The sequence below is a fragment of the Triturus cristatus genome, chromosome 4_2 (genome assembly GCF_964204655.1).
Source record: "Triturus cristatus chromosome 4_2, aTriCri1.1, whole genome shotgun sequence".
Taxonomy (NCBI): domain Eukaryota; kingdom Metazoa; phylum Chordata; class Amphibia; order Caudata; family Salamandridae; genus Triturus; species Triturus cristatus.
The window spans coordinates 842,002,949-842,017,088 of NC_140586.1; positions in this window are offsets into that span (position 1 = coordinate 842,002,949).

The window sequence follows — 14,140 nt, forward strand, 5'->3', positions numbered from 1 at the left end:
CGCGCAGGGAGTAGGACAAAGTTCATGGTCACAGATGCAGGCTCAGACTGGAGCTTTCAGAAGCAGAAGGCAGGAAAAGGCTTGATGACAGAATTCGGGCCTACTCGCCTGAATCTGTAAAATGTGGAAAGTGAACCACATAAAGTCGGTGGCCTTTCATACTTAGGAATGGAATATCTGACCCATTCATGGCGGGTCTGAAAGAGGACATGTTGACGGTGGACGCACATATATTTGCGTCTTCAAAACTGGAGCAGGAGGGAACATACATGTACTTATAGCATGCACATGGAGCCGTTGGGGTCTACGATAGGGGACATAACTGATCACAAAATTCACATTTCCTCATTCCCTCCTTGTCCCCTACGGACCCTCAGGAGATATCGATCTTCATCAATCCATCGATCTGTTCATATAGCATCATTTGTTCTTCTTTCTTCTTCCGGGATCTTGAACGAAAACTTGGATGTGGGATACACGAGGTGGCACACAGACCACAAATCGCTGGCCCACATTGTAGACATAAGCAACAACTGAATAGTATGAGAAAGCCAATACCAAGGAAGGATAGGATTCTCCATCCCCAGGCTGACAACACGCCCCAGAACCAACCGGACCAAGTCCAGGTGCCTGGACTCTGGTGTATCTGGCTTACAATCTTATGAAGGCGAGTTATGGCTTTATATACCGACGGCGAATTTTCTGGTATGAAAATACAGCAACTTGATCCGATGACCCTACAAGCTCCGCCCCTATCGGCCAGGATGACGTCAAGGACAAGACGATTTTGAAGCACCACAATCCGCATAGCAGACTGCTCTTCTGTTAAATTGCCTAAGGCGGAAATAGTTTCGTTCACTACTGCTTCAAGGGTTCTGGTTAATCTACGTATCAGCTTACTATTAGTGACTGTACCTATATAGGGAAAGAAACCTTTATTGAAATCTGTGTATTTCTCCCATGCTGTTTCAGTGTAATCGACAATTGGGAGATCTCTCTGCTGTCTATTGTGTACTAAATGGGTATTTCTATGATAATCAGGAGGAGCTAGGAAAACAGGTGGCAGAAGAAATGCTATGTAACAGGTACCATCCCAATCTAGAGGTAGACATATATATGCGGTCTGGCCACATATGAAGTAGGAATGATGGGAAGCTCTAAATGTAGACTTGCCTTGATCACTGAATTTTATTACAGTGGTGCATTTACTATGGCCCATGTGTATGGAACCATTCTTTCTGATACATAATTCCCCTTTTACTGGGAATACTGACATGGCGGGCAAGATTGGTGTAGCTTCAGATTCAACGTTCAGGATCATGAGGTTAAGTGTAAAATTACCTAATCCATATACTTCATTTTCTAGATCAGTTCCTGTTCTTCTGGGAAGTCCCTCCTTGTTAGGGTAGCAGACTTTAAGCAAAACTAGGTTCAGGTTTCCCCATACCCAGTTGTCTTGATAAACTGCGGAATTTGAATCTAGGGAATTAATCAAACTAAACCATGCTCCACAGGAGCCATTGTGTGTGAACGGATAGGGAAAGAGGGGCAAAACTCCCTTATAGTTCTGATAGGGAGGGAGTCGGCCACATATCCAACAATTTGTGGCATTGCTGGTTTGATGGGAATGATGTAACATACTAATGAATGTGTTGTTGCGCAGCGCAAATCTATAGGACAACTCATGCGGAGGAAATTCGCTAAAAGAATGTTCTGCAGTTATATTGTAAGCACGTTTAAGAATAGGGTAATACATGTGCAGTAGTATGCTGGAAAAAATAATCAGAAGACTTAAAGAAAACAAAATTAATAATGTTACTGTGCAGTGACTACGAAGTGATTTACTATACGCATGCTTCTTGAGCTGCATCTGATGATTTCTTTCTCTATTCCGGTCTAGAGGATACATGTCAGAGACAAATTCAACCGATTCACCTTGGAGAGGACTTAAACAATCAAATTGTCTGACTTACTAGACCTTAATTTTAGTTTGTAAAGTTCTGGTTTTGTTAATTCAGCCAAGGGGAGCTTTGAGTCTGTCTGTGAGGGAATACAGGGTTGAGTATTCACACTGGATGGTAGTCCATAAAATTTCTTGATATGACTCGAGTGCAACCACCCTTTCCGTCCTTCGATCTTCACGGCTGTCCTTGTAGTCAGTAGAACTAACTTAGGCGACTTCCACCTAGGATCCAGTTGGGTCTTCCGGTCAAAATTCCTGACCAGAACCAGGTCCCCAGGAACCACGTCATGGGGCTTCACCTCTGTATTATCGGGAAAAGCTGCGGTTACCTGTGAACGACAAGATTGTAGTGCAGACATCAAGGAAGCCAGGTAATCTGTCAGCATATTACAGTCAACATCAGTGATTTTGCGAGGTATAGGCGTCCCCCACATATTTGGTGGTCTACCGAAGATCACCTCGTACGGGGATAGCCCTGTTCGAGAATGTGCTACCATTCTCATGTAAAAGAGCGCAACTGGTAAGGCTACTATCCAATCAACTCCTTTTTCTCTACATATTTTGGACAATCTAATTTTCAGAGTTTGATTATGACGTTCCACGAGACCTGCCGCCTCGGGATGTCGGACACAGTGGAATTTCCATTGGTAGCCTAATAGAAGGGAAACGTGTTTCATTAATTCGGATGAGAACGGCTGGCCGTTATCTGAGTAGACAACACGTGGTAAACCGTACCGTGGGAAGAATTCTCGAACTAACTGTTTGGCAGTAGTCGGGGAAGTGTAATCTGAAACCGGGTATGCTTCTGTCCAACGGGAAAGAGCGCAGACAACTACGAGAACATATTTGAATCCTCGACATCGTTCCATCTGGATATAATCCATCTGGAGGACTTCAAAAGCATGATCGGGAGTTTGAAATCCACCCTGCTCTACGGGGATGCTTTTACCTGGATTAAACTGACAACATATCATACAGGTACGAACTTTTTGTTTAGCTGCTGCTCGCAAGTGTTTGTTGAACCAAATGTGTTGAATGCTGTCTAGCATAGCTTTTTCTCCTAGGTGCGCTGGACTATGTATAGTGTTAATGATGACTTGAACCATTGAGTCGGGAAGAAACCATATAGATTTTTCCTTCGTCATCCATCCCTGATCTGTTTGGATCCCTCCTAATTCAGTCCATTTCTTTATTTCTTCTGGTGTAGCATGTGTCTGTATGTCAATTACATCAAGGGCGGGATCCTTAACTGTCATGCAATGTGTTGGTGTCGGAACTATTGTCTTTGTCATGTCAGTTGTGTGAGTCTGATTCTGAGCAGTCTGTTTAGCTGTTCTGTCAGCTAGGTCATTACCCTGAGAAATGATATCGGTAACCTTTGTATGGGCTTTGCATTTCATAATCGATATTGCAGTAGGTAGATGAATCGCGTCTAATAGGGCTTGAATAAGGGGTCCGTGTTGGATGTGGGCACCGTGAGAAGTTAAATAACCTCTCTCTCGCCACAGTACGCCGAAGTCATGGACGACTCCGAATGCATAACGTGAATCCGTGTATATGTTGACTTTCTTATTTTTGGCTTGAATACAGGCTTGTGTTAGAGCGATGAGCTCTGCTGCTTGAGCTGACAAAGTGTTAATACAATTTGTTTCAATGACTTCAGTGTCTGTTGTGACTGCGTAAGCGGCCACTAACTCTCCTGTACTTGTTCTCATACATGACCCATCTACATATAATGTCAAGTCTGGATCTGACAAAGGGATATCTGTCAAATCTTGTCTGGGTTTCGTCGTGATAGTAATGACTTCGACACAATCATGTGCCAATGGATCTGTTCCGCCCACTGGTAACAGTGTGGCAGGATTTAACGTATTACAACGTCTGATTTCTATATGTGGCTGAAACAATGTCAGTTCGTAACCGGTGAGTCTCGCTATAGTCAAGTGTTGTGTTTGTGTGCGGTTCAAGAGAACCTCTACTGCGTGTGGTACTTGTACTGTCAATTGGTGTCCTAACACTATGGCATCGCTTTGTCTGATAGCTAAAGCTGTTGCTGCCACCGATTTCAGGCACGCAGGAAGAGCCTGGGCTACTGGATCTAATGTACTAGAGAAATAAGCACATGGTTTGTGTGATCCTGCTTGTTCCTGAGTGAGTACTGACAAGGCAGTACCTTCGCGTTCTGTAACAAAGAGTGTAAACTGTTTATTGTAACATGGTGTTGCTAAGACAGGTGCTTGGCATAAAGCTTTCTTTAAGCTTTCAAAGGCGTGTGTATGTTCTTGAGTCCAAGGGAGGACAGTCGATGTGGCTGCCTCCTGTGTTGTCAACTGGATGAGTGGTTTTGCTAGAAATGCATATTGAGGGATCCACTGCCTACAGTATGAAGTGAGGCCTATAAAAGCCCGCACCTCCTTTTGTGTTTTGGGTACTGACATGTTAGCAATTAACCGGATGCGGTCGGGTGTAAGCTGCCTTCCCTCCTTGGACAGCGAGTGCCCAAGGTAAACAACTCGCTGGACACAGAATTGCAGCTTAGAAGGGGACACCTTGTGCCCCTTGTCGGCCAGAAATTTCAAAACCGTCAGTGACGCTTTTTCACATTCAGGTTCGCTTCGAGCGGTGATCAGCAGATCATCGACATATTGAAGCAAGGCAGTGTTAAGTGGCATGTGGATACTGTCAAGTTCTCGTTTTAGTGCTTGGCTATAGATGCTGGGGCTTTCTGTAAATCCTTGAGGTGCGCGTGTGAATTTAAAACTTCGTCCATTTAAACTGAATCCGAACAAATATTGACTTTCCGGATCGATTGGGACACTAAAGAAAGCATTCTTGAGATCAATTACAGTGAAGAACGTTGCTTCTGAGTCAATAGCTGTGAGTAATGAAGAGATATCTGGGACCACAGGGTATTGTGGTACAATACATTTATTTAATTCGCGCAGATCAATAACTAATCGATATACTGGTGGTGCTTTTGGATCCGTTCTTTTAAGAATCGGAATTATCGGAGAATTACATACATTGGAGTCGGTTTCGACAACCACTCCTTGTGCAATGAGCTCGTCAATGATTTGCAGTAAAGCCACTACAGCATCTGGTGGTAACTTGTATTGTCGCATTCGTGGTAGTACTATTCCTGTTTTCAGGGTAACTCGATATGGTGTAATGTTCATGCAACCAACATCAGTGGGGCCTTGTGCCCATAAATGTGTAGGTAAATCCTGCAGTCGGTGATCCATGTCTCTGGACACGTAGTGACCTTTAAAGTCGCGTAAAAATAGTCGTACTCCTTCCGGAGAACAACATATTATAGCTCCTAGAGCTTTCAATGTTTTTATACCTAACAAGTTTTCTGGACATGATTTAGTAAGCAATAAATCTGTAGTACGTGTCAATGGACCAATCGTGAGTGGAAGAGGTTGTGTTACGTCATTAATTATGGGTTTTCCTGAGAATCCAAGGGAAATATTCTGTGAGCCTGAGAGGGGTGCCCCTGGAACTTCACTGCGTCTTATAGTTGTTCTGCTTGCCCCTGTATCAAGTAAAAACTTTCTGTCTTCCCCTAATAGTTCACTATGTACATAAGGTCCCTCTTGGTCTACAGGAACCTCTATAAGGGGTAAGCCAACTTCCCTCTCTAGGCTATCTCATGAGTATCGCTGTAATCGGGATAATCTGCTTGTGCATACTGATACATCTGTTGTGTTGTCGCTTGTGTTGCAGCAATAGGCTGTGCTTGTGGTGCTGCTACAATCTGTTGTGGAGCTGCCTGTTGCGGAGCTAGTTGTTGCGGAGCCAACCTAGGTTGTGCATGTTGAGGGATTTGTTGTTGATTCTGATCCTGTCTAGGTGGACGTGGTCTCTCCTGAGTTCTACCTGTAGCAATATTATGTTTCAGGACTGGACAATCGTGTACATAATGACCTTGTTGTTTACAATAGTTGCATGTCCCTTTCGTAGGACCTGCGGAATCACCCTTTTGATGACCATCGGCTGGAACTGACTGTGCAACGAGCATTTTCATTTTTGTATCTTTCATACGTCTTTGTTCGTGTTCTTGTTCTTCTCTAATTCTATTGTGGTGATATTGTAACATCTGTAACATCTGTGATGGGGTATTACCTTGCCAGGTACTTTCGAATTTCAATACTCTATTCTTGACTTGCAGCAGAGAATTCTCAACTAATTTTGTCACAAACAGATGTGGATATGACTCACTACTTGCTTTTATGCCACTATTTATACCAAAACATTTTTCAAATCGGGAATAGAAATCACTAGTGTCTTCGTCTGGCTTTTGTTTACAGGCTGAGATTGCACCCCAGTCTTCCTTTTTCGTAGTTAATAAACGTGGCAGTACCTGTATTAGTAATCCTGCTAGTGCTGTAGTCTTTTCCCCAAGCCCTGCTCCTGCAGCTCGGGCTTTTTCTTCGTTTTCTAATGCGGTCCAATCTATCTTTTGGTCTCCCACCTCCCATTCTTTTTCTTTGAGTTTCTCATAAACACCGGCGGGTAATAGGACTTTTAATATTTTCATAATGTCGGGGTAGGTATACTCTCCCATGAGTAACATGTCCTTTATTTCACGGTGGAAACCTGCTGGGTCCTTGTCATGGCTGGGTACTACTTTCTTCATTTCTAATAATTCTAATTTAGTTATAGGCGTGTACACAAACACGCGTGTAAAATTATCACCGGCACCTCTGATTGGGTGCACTTCACGTAACGGGTTCTGTCTATCTATGTGATACATTTTTCTTCCCATAAGGGGAACTGGAACGTGTTCTGGGCATACGAAATTTAAATATTGGCTTCGGGATTCTAGAATTTCTTTAATCAAATCAGTACCTGACCCTCTCCATATGTTCGTGAGTAGTTCTGTCAATATGTCAGGTAAGGGTCCTGGATCGGAGTGTTGGCTTTTATATAATATAAGGAGGTGTTGAATCATGTATATACTAGCTAAACGCTGTTCATATGGATCAAGATTCAGAAACGTGTGTGCAAGTACATCATCATTGTATTCGCTGGGACTGTCAGCCCATTGTACTGCTGACCTGGCTAATTCTTGTTCGTCCATGGAATCGAGCATGTGGTATCCCCTTCGATCTCGGAGTAATTTATCAGCGGCTTGGAATAGGTGTTCAGGGGATTTTGTATTTAACATAGGGTTTGGAAAATATCTATTATATTCTGGACGTATTGGACGTATGGGATCGTTAAAACCTCTGGTATTATTATGGGGTCTTCCTCTACCTACATAAGCTATCGTTTCTACTTGCTCTGACTCTTGCTCCTCCTCTTCTTCTGATTCTACTCTGTCTGTTTCTCGTCTTTCTTTATGTATTCGTTCTACTTCCTTGCGGATCTTTCGACACATGGCGATTATACACGCCTGTCTATCATGTTTCTCTTCTGATATGTTCTGACCCCATTTGGCAAGTCTTTGCATGGTATCGTGATCTGCCCCTGGCCTGTCTTGATTCCTAATTACACAATTTATGAAAAAACGTAGTAGTTGTCTTTGGACATCCACTTTCTGGTATTCCATAGCTTCGTTAATACTTTCTGGACCTTGCCCTGTTTGGACAAAGCGATATATTTCGTCTAGGTGTTCACCCATTCCTGGTATCGTCATTAAATATAATGTAGCTCGTCTTATACGTAGTGATGATATGAGCAATTTATCCTGTCTACCTGGTACTGGGTCGTATCTACAATCCACAAGCTGTTCTTTAAACATGTCGGATGTCGCTAGTTGGGGTGTACGTTGGAGTGCTAAATCTCTAAGGGTCTGTTTATTTCGCGGCGGTGTGGCAAACATGTCTGTCGTACCTCCTGTAGCACCATCTGAGGTGCTAGGCACGAAAGGATTCGTTGGGCGTAGGATAGAGATTGTAGATGCGGGAAAAACTGTAGAAACGGACGGACCTGTTTGAACTTGTGTAGGAGTTTGTAGTTGCGGGGATATAGACGAATGCTCTTGGTGTTGAACATCATCGGCAATCGGTGTGGGTGGTATGGCATTAGCATACTCGGGAGCTGCGTCATCTAAATAGGAGGAAAGGAAAACGTCCTTTGCTGTTTTGGGATGTGTTTTGGGATGTGCTTTTATCGGGAGCAATGGAGGAGTTAAGTCTTTTGGTATTTCCGGGGTAGCCTTAGGTAACCCTTCGGCCAGAAGAGGATACATACCATTCATAAGAGCGTTTCTTTGTCTATCTACTTGTTCTGATTTTACTCGGGTACCTTCCTCAAGTAATAGATTTTCTCGGGTTTTATTTGAATTCTCTCTACCTTTCTCTTCCTGTCTGAGTGCTTTTTCTGTACGTCTATATGATTCTTTACGCCATAATTCAATGGCATCTTTCTGTGACTGTCTGGCTTTCTTTTTCCATAATTCTTCTTCTACTCTCATGATGCAATCTGCATCCCAGGTCCCCGCTGCGGGCCATCTCTGACTCTCTGGTAATTCTTTGGTGTAGTCCACCCATAAATCAAGAAATAATACGGCATCTAGGCCATGCTTATGATACATAAAGTATCCTGGAGTGTCCCTAGGTGGAATGGGAACGGCTTCTTCGAGTACACCTTTTCTAGTCTTGATCTGTCTTAGTTTCGAAAAGAGCGGCATTTTTAGACCTTATTACTAGAACACACTTTATACAAGAAAACACAATAATGAACAGTCATTCACACCACAATATATAGAACGTATTTAAAACATTTAACGCTTAACAGTTTTACGAACAATGATAACTAATAGAAAACTAGTTACTGACATAATACTGACACTAGATAGTACTTATTTATATCCAAGACATACTATATATACTGCTAAACAGTACAGATACACTGCTAAAACAGTGCAGACCGGATTTGTGTACCCAAACCCGTCTTGACCGGCACAGACTATGTGCACGTTAAATGCCTCCCCGGTAATGGTACTCACCGGGTAGCTCGGAACGGAAGGCCTCGGAACGGAACTGAAACTGGACCGGACTGGACTCGACTCGACTGGACTCGGAACTTCGGAACTTGGTGGGACTCTGTATACCTCGGATCTTGCTCTCTCAGCTAGGCTCTGGTCGGGATACTTCGCACGTCTCACCGCCTCGTCTGGGTGTTGATCGCAGCCTCAGTCGTCCCCGCTTGGCCGGAGGGAGATACAGGAAATCCTCCAGGTACGCGTTTTTGTCCGTTCAGCTGTGGCAGGAGACCGGGCCTGCAACGCACCGCCGGCGCGTGAGATGAGAAAGTGTCCCTGTTCGGGCGCCAATTTATGTGGTAAATATTTCGTTACCGGTACTATTTTTTATGCGGTAAAGTCTATTAAGAATAACTCAGTAAATATAAGAGGCAGAATCCGTGGTATTAGAGGTTTTAAAAGGCTTTATTCCTATACAAAGGAATACAATTCGAATTGTAGGCATTCTATTCCATCACCACGAAAGTTCAGGAAGGAAGGGCATACATTATTGACAGATAAGCAGTTTTATAGAAAATACATTACAGTGAAACAGATGCAAGAGGCGTGACAGCTGATAATACAGAAAAGCTGTGCATACGTAACTAATAGAGGCGTATACATGGGTGTAACTAAAATACGTCATTAAACATGATGTCACAAGTGGGTGGATCCATAAAAGAATCCTGCAATGTCAGCAGAAATGTTTGGCAGAGATGCGCGCGCAGCCGCATGACGTGTGATTGACGTGCAACTAGAGGGTGAAGGGGACTTGACATTTAGCTCTACATGTGGAGACAGAAGTCTGGGGTTATGTCAACCTAATCCCAAATCATATCTAATATCCTATGTTTAAAGAACTGTGTTATCCAAAAGGAGAGGTCTCTAGGATAGAATCTATTCTATACTGACTGTTAGTGCGTGTGCAAGCGTCTAAGTGTCTACACTAGATGCGAGGGGGTAGGAATATTCCATGGTAACGGGGCTATGAATTACTTGCATGAGGACAGCGAGGCCTGGCCCTTTGCACGGTAGCTGGAGGAATGTTTACCTAAACTGCTAGACAGGAATGCATCGGATGAGGAGCGGAGGAGATAATCTTGAAGGTGAAATACAGTTTTTGGCAGGCGATATGCTGGATCAGGCACCGTTAGCCGCGCAGGGAGTAGGACAAAGTTCATGGTCACAGATGCAGGCTCAGACTGGAGCTTTCAGAAGCAGAAGGCAGGAAAAGGCTTGATGACAGAATTCGGGCCTACTCGCCTGAATCTGTAAAATGTGGAAAGTGAACCACATAAAGTCGGTGGCCTTTCATACTTAGGAATGGAATATCTGACCCATTCATGGCGGGTCTGAAAGAGGACATGTTGACGGTGGACGCACATATATTTGCGTCTTCAAAACTGGAGCAGGAGGGAACATACATGTACTTATAGCATGCACATGGAGCCGTTGGGGTCTACGATAGGGGACATAACTGATCACAAAATTCACATTTCCTCAGTGTTTGGGCACTGCTGGGAGGACTCTGCACACACCCCTCTCATGTCTGGGCACTGCTGGGAGGACTCTGCACCCACCCCTCTCATGTCTGGGCACTGCTGGGAGGACTCTGCACACACCCCTCCTGTGTCTGGGCACTGCTGGGAGTGATAGGCCCCCACCCCTCCTGCGTCTGGGCACTGCTGGGAGGACTCTACACCCACCCCTCCTGTGTCTGGCCATGTACGCTCCATGCATACACTGTTGGGGTGGGGGTACGCTCCATGCATTCGCGGGTGGGGGTACGCTCCATACATACGCATGTGGGGGCACGGTCCGTACATACACTGTTGGGGTGGGGGTACGCTCCATACATACGCGGGTGTGGGTACGGTCCGTACATACACTGTTGGGGTGGGGGTACGCTCCATACATTCACGGGTGGGGGTACGCTCCATACATTCGCGGGTGGGGGTACGCTCCATACATACGCGGGTGTGGGTACGGTCCATTCATACACGGGTGGGGGTACGGTCCGTACATACATGGGTGGGGGTACGCTCCATATGTCCACTGTTGGGGTGGGGGTACGCTCCATACATACGCGGGTGGGGGTACGGTCCGTACGTACACTGTTGGGGTGGGGGTACGCTCCATACATACGCGGGTGGGGGTACGGTCCGTACATACACTGTTGGGGTGGGGGTACGCTCCATACATACACTGTTGGGGTGGGGGTAGGCTCCATACGTACGCGGGTGTGGGTACGGTCCGTACATACACGGGTGGGGGTATGCTCCGGACATACGCGGGTCTGGGTACGCTCCATGCATACACGGGTGGGGGTACGGTCCGTACATACACGGGTGGGGGTACGCTCCATATGTCCACTGTTGGGGTGGGGGTACGCTCCATACATACGCGGGTGGGGGTACGGTCCGTACGTACCCATGCCCACGCTGTGGAGTGCTTGTGCGGCCCGTACCCAGGCCTTTGGCACATGGGTACGGGCCGTACCGCCGTTGTTGGAGTGACATGGGTGTGGGCGTGGTACGACTCGTACCCACGCTCTTAAGGCGTGGGTACGGTACGTACCGGTATTGTTGTGTTGCCGGTTCGCAACGTCGCTCACTTCCGTTGTGGCAGACGCTGGCGTTGCTGGACACGCCCCCACCCCCTCGAAGTGACCAGGGCCTGGAGGTCAGGTATGTCCAGGACATGTGTGCTGTGTGACTTGGGTGGGGGTTTAATTTCCTGCCCCTGCCCCTGGGTGTTGTTCTGACCTTCTGCGGCGTCTGCGTCGGTACCTGTAGAGGAGGTCGACTGCTATGAGGGCCGGGATGACACGTAGGTTCGGGTCCATGTCTGTCCGTCGCGTGCAGGTACTCCTTGTTCGCGTCGTCCTGATTTCCCGGCAGTTTTTGGCTGCCGGAAAATATTCTCCGTGCGGGATGACGTCGGTGCGAATCGTACTTCCTGGTTCGTGAATGGCAGGCTGCGTGCGTCCCGACGTCACGTCGGCGCTTTCCCGGATCACATTTGTATTTATATTTTCGTCGGTCGGTGTTTTGTACGATTCGTACGGAAATAGTATTTCCGTGCGAATCGTACTTCCATGTTTGTATCTTGTTCCGACCGGGTACGCGTCGGACGGAGAATATGCTCCATCCGACGTTTCGTACCCGGTTTTTACGGGATCGTAATCGGCACCATAATGTCTATTTAAATTGAGTTTCTGGGAATATTAAATCTTATGCGCATGTATCATGAATTTAGTAAATGGCGATATATGTATGTACAGATATATTGAACAGATATCAATTGATGCTACTTTACTAGTTATACATTTATTTACTTAGATAAATATTCATCACTTAAGAAACTTCTTGAAAATTTGGAATTCTCAGTTGCCGGTTTGAATCATACAGACAATCAATTTGAACATTCTCTTTACTGTTTTGAGAAGGTATGATGTCAACTATTAAATGAAAATCGATGGCGATATATTTTTAGATCAACGAATGAGTATTTAAATAGGGTGTAAATTCCATTAGAGTTTGTTTCACCTTATCTAGCTATCTTTGATATATATTTTTTAGCACACAGGTCCCTCTTCTTAAATCAGGAGACAATTATTGTTTGTCTATTATGAATGTTCATTATATTGAAATTTATTTCATTAGACTTGTTGTCTTTTCAATGTTTTGAGACTGTATTTGTATGTATGTTGATATTTTCTAAGAAGTAAACTATATTTTATGTATGTTTTCTCAATAGTCCTGAAGAAGTCTCTTTTTAGAGACGAAACGCGTCGGCTATGATTCTTCATGTCTATGAGGCCATGACTCTTCATGTTTATGAGAATATGCAATAAAGAAAATAACTTTTTCAAAGAAAATCACATCGACGTTTTGGACATTCTTTTATACATTCATTGACTTTCTTGAATAGTGCTGAAACCTTTTTGCGTTTACCCTTGGTATTCAATGTTTTCTTTTAAGTCAAAGCAAGATGGAAGAGCAGAGGATAATAGGGGAGGGTTGAAGGACCCAAGATTTTATATTTCTTACGTATGGGCAGTGGAGTATAAGGCAGCTGGAGAATGTAATAACTGCTTTGATTCTCCCCCTATGCACAGCTTAGCCATGGGACCAGCTTACAAGCGGGTAATCAATAATGAGTCACACACCACATACAATAAAAATATTTATGGGGAGTTGTCAATAATCTGTTTTTTTTACGCAGTTTCCTTATGCCATCACAGAAAACTTCAGCTTGACTCTTGTAGTCTGTGATGTCATTTGCAACCCACGGTGGAAGACACCATCCTTTTTAACACCTACCTATCAATAACTCTGTGGGACACCCAGGCCTGCCTGTGCTCTGACCAGTCGTACTGCACAATCTTACACAACTGATGCGACTGGCGCTAGGAGTGGGAGGGGGCACCAAGCCTCAGACTTCACAGTTCACAGTGTTGCTTCACAGCCTGGTAGTTAAAATCATGATGTCAGCACCACAATGTGAACTACGGGTCCAATCCTTTGTATGGCATTCCCGTAGGTAATCATTGTGCCTCTCTAGTGACGGATAAAAGGCAGACAGCGTTTAGAAGTGGACTGCCCCACCCACAATCTCTGCCCATTTCCTAACCTACTACACATACACTAATCTTAGATGTACATTGTTTTGCTCAGTTCTTTTGACTCTGGTTACTGTTTCAGTACCACTGAATGGATTACCGCTGTTGTCCCTACAACTTCTGCTGCGACACCGTTACATGTAACCGTCACCTTCACAGAGGAAACATTTTAAACCCCTGAGACTCTTGGTACCTCATTTATGAGGCCCCTTGCGCCACCAGAAAGTCACTTTTTTTTTTTTTTGAAAAACCTTTATTAATCGCAGTCACATCATTTTACAATGTACATTCACCAGCCAAGGTGTCGGATCAGTGAGACAAAAGAAAACACATGTTTCCAGGCGGTAAGACACAGCCATTCAGCCGGCAACCCGGAGGTCCGGCGGCGATGTGCAGGCGAACATTTGTATAGGAATCAGGTGCGTACATTGTGAGAAGGTAGGCCCATGGTGCTTTTCTGTGTTTTGTTGTAGTGTGTCTGAAGCGCATTGTTAACAACAGAGGATGGTGCTGTGTGCCAGCCCACATGGCGGCTATTACGGTCGCCACCCAAGTTCTTAGCGAGGGTCGTACAAGACACCGT